This window comes from Sceloporus undulatus, chromosome 6 (assembly GCF_019175285.1).
Source record: "Sceloporus undulatus isolate JIND9_A2432 ecotype Alabama chromosome 6, SceUnd_v1.1, whole genome shotgun sequence".
NCBI lineage: Eukaryota > Metazoa > Chordata > Lepidosauria > Squamata > Phrynosomatidae > Sceloporus > Sceloporus undulatus.
Genome location: NC_056527.1, coordinates 119,133,552 through 119,137,430, shown reverse-complemented (window position 1 = coordinate 119,137,430; position 3,879 = coordinate 119,133,552).

Here is a 3,879-nt window from a genome sequence, read left to right as displayed (position 1 = left end):
ATCAGCAGGGTGTTTTTTTATGGAGCAGATGGGTTTTAAAAAGTTATGCGTTTAACTTTTGTATATTTTTTATGTGATTTTTATATTGTGTGTACATCAGTATAACCTTATCCAAAACCTTTCTATTGTATCATGTCCACACACACCACACACAGCACACACACCACACAACCCTTTGAGAACAAGTTCTTGCCATATTTCAAATGGCCTGTTTTCATGTGTAGATGGTTTTAATGTTTAGAATGGGAGAAAGGCGGCATACAAATGAAATCATTGTCAACGATTTGATTGTTGACTATTAATGATTTTAAGGTTTATGATATTTTCATTATAGCATAGTTGGGGGGAGGGAAGAAGTAGAATGAACATCTTTACATGTTGTATTTTATATTGGGTTTATTTATATTGTAAGCTGCCTCGATCCTGCGGGAGAAGCAGCAGCTAAATAAATACGGTTGTTTGTTGTGGTTTTTATAGTATTTTTTGTGGGGCCTTTCAGGCTCTGTGAATGCCATGTTCTAGAAGATTTATTTCCTGACGTTTCGCTGGCATCTGTGGCTGGCATCTTCGGAGAATCTCTTCAGAGAAGAATAAATAGAATGGAATCAATAAAATCGGTGGACTCGTTTGGGGGCGGGGGTTCAGCACTTTGGGGGGGAGCCAGTTCCCACCAATGCCATCCCAGTAACAAATGGGAACCCCCAGACGCCAGCGGCACATGTCCCAGGGAGCAGGGAGATCCCCCCACAAAGTTACCGTCCTCCCAGCCCCTGACCCCTTAGGAAGCCCCCCAGTTCCCACCAGTCAAGTGTGCAGCAGGACCTCCCAGTGCCCCACAGCCCTCAGCTGCCTGGCCTTGGGGTGGGATGGGGTCCCCAGCGCCCCTTCCCCAAATGCCGGGCCTGGCGGATCGGATCTGGATCCGGCTGCCCCTGTCCATCAGCACCAAGGGCCCAGCTGTCCAGCCCAGGCCTCTCCCTCCCCCCATCCCCGTCGGCCGAAAGGAGATTCCCAGCCAAGGCCCAAGGCTGGCTTTCTTGAAAAAAACCTCCCAAAATGTGAAAAGCAGCCAAAGACCGAGTTTGGTTCAAGATTTGTAGCTTGCAGTGAGAAGACGCGCAACTGCAGATTCCTCTTTTTTGCAGAAAGCAACATTTGCGTGTCTTTTAAAACGGCAAATAAGCGAGTTTTTAAGAAATCACTTTAAGCATGGAGACCGTTTCTCTCAAAACCTTTTAAAGCTGCTTAATGCCTTTCCATCTTGTTTCAATTATTTTACTGCTTGTAATCTGGGAATTGTTTAAATGGCTCTCGGATCGCAGGGTTACTGTTTGCCACCCTGAAATGAGATAATAAAAAGGGGTCTTAATACCAAATAAAACTCCCTGCAGAGGAGCTGCCTTTTGCAATAAAAGGGTGGGAATTGTGGGGCTGGGATTTAGGAGTCTCGGAACCCCCTCCCCAGAAAAATCTCCCAACACTTTCACCAAGAATTGTCAACGTTGATGGGGCAGATGGCTTTTAGGGGAGCGCAGGGGTCTCCGAAATCTCCCAGGGAGCAAGGGACCCCCATAAAGCATCTTCCAGTTTCACCAGTAAGAAATGTGCAAACAGGACTACCCCCCACGAAGAACCAGTCCTGGCAGAATGGAGTTGGCAATCCATCGCCCTCCAGATGTTGCTGGATGGCGACTTCCATCATTCTTCCACTCTTGGCTAGGCAAATGGGAGTTGCAGTCCAACAATACAACCAGGCGCAAGATGCCCGCTCTTGTGGCAAGAGGAGCAATGCTCCTGCAAGGGGAGCATGGCCTTTTCTCCTCTTTTTTGTAAAGTTTCAGAAAGGCATTCCTGGCTTATGGCGAAGTTTTCTTTGCAAGGATTGGCTCAAGGCCTGTCATGGCCTTCCTCTAGGAGCAAGAGTAGGCCACGTGCCCAGGGTCACTCCGGGGGTTTGGCTGGTCCCAAATGCTTGGGCAGCCGATGATACAGAGGGACCCACAGCATCCCTTTTGGCCCCTCCATCTTTCTGCGTGTACTTCCTCCCATTTATATCCATCCTGTTCAACGCCAGTCTTAGCCTCCTTTGCAGGAGCCAAGGCTGGGGCGGCTATAGCCTCGAGGGCAAAACCATCATCCTCCTACCTTTCCAACAAAGCAAAAGCAAGATTCTCCGGCAGGATCCAGGTCAGAAAAAGGACAGCAAGGTATGCAGGCGATAAAAGCAATAACAACAAGGAGTATAGCTATCCCACCTCTTCAACAAGATTGAGGCATCTTGCACAGTAAAAAACCATAACAATACAAAACATAAATCCACTATCCCATCCCTCCCTCTTAATAATAATTCAGGGGATGGAGACCACTGGCCCCCAAATCTCGTCATGGAGCTGGAGGATGCCATTCCCATTCATTTCCCTGCAGAATAAAGGGTTTTCTGAGGTTCAGGCAAACCCAGTGAGAGAAACCACAGTCCATTGGGGAGCATTGTGTGGCATTTGCAAAGTCCTCCGTGGGGATTATTTGCCCAGGAAAACAGAGATGGGATTGGGAAGTCGAAGGCTTCCATGGCCGGCATCCATAGTTTTGGGGGTTTTTTCAGGCTAGAGAACATGTTCTTGAAGAGTTTTATTCCTGAGGTTTTGCTGACATCATGGCTGGCGAAAACATCAGGAATAAACTGTCCTAGACAGGGCCAGAGAGCCCCAAAACCCACACAAACAGAGATAGGCTAGTTTCGGAAGCATTATTCGGCGCAGAAAGAGACATATTCCGATTTTCCACATCGGTGCCCTGCGTTCCAAAGTGTACAAATCCTTCACCTGTGTTGCAGAGACGCAAGGAAAAACCCTTTCACTTTTTAGCATTTTCTAATGGACATCCCTGTATAAATACAAATGGAACTTCCAGAGATGTCCATGAGAAGATCTAGAAGCAATGCCATCATCACAAAAGTCAACATGGGTTTCAGAGAAATAAGCATGCCAGAAACAACTTATCTCCTTCTTTGATAAAATGACACTTGAAAGATGAAAGGGATGCTGTGGATGTAGTAGATCGTGATTTCAGTAAGGCCTTTGACAAAGTCCCCCCTTGACATTCTTGCAATGTAAAATGTGGGGCTAGACAAGGCAACGTTGTTAAGTGGATTTGTAACTGGTTGACCAGTCGAACCCAAAGGATGGTCAGCAATGGCCCTTTTTCACCTTGGAGAGAAGTGACCAGTGGGGTGTCCAGTGGGGCTCTGGTCCTGGGCCCAGGGCTATTCAACATCTTTACAATGACTTGGAGGACAGAAATTGGGGGCATACTTATCAAATTTGCAGATGACACCAAATTAGGGAGGAAAGCTAAGACTCCAGAAGGACAGGATCAATATTCAAAATGACTGAATAGACAGAAAGCTGGGCCACACAGCAACAAAATGAAGATTCAACACGGAGAAATGTAAGGTATTGCACTTAGGGAGGAAAAACAGAAATGCACAGATATAGGATTATGGGGGACACCTGGCTGAATGAGAGACTTCTACGTGTGAAAGGGACTAGGAGTTCTTAGTAGACCACAAGTTGAACATGAGTCAACAGTGTGACGCAGCAGCTAAAAAGGGTAAAAGTATAGTATCTAGATCAAGGGAAGATAGTGCCACTCTATTCGGCTTGGTCAGGCCCCACCTGGAATAATATGGTGTCCAGTTCTGGGCAAAACCATTCAAAAAAGGACATTGAGAAACTGGAGCCATGTGTCCAAAGGAGGGAGACTAAAAAGGTGAAAGGGTCTGGAAGCCATGAATCCCTATGAGGAACGACTTAGGGAGCTGGGGATGTTTAGCCTGGAGAAGAGAAGGTTAAGAGGTGATATGATGAATAGCACTGTTTT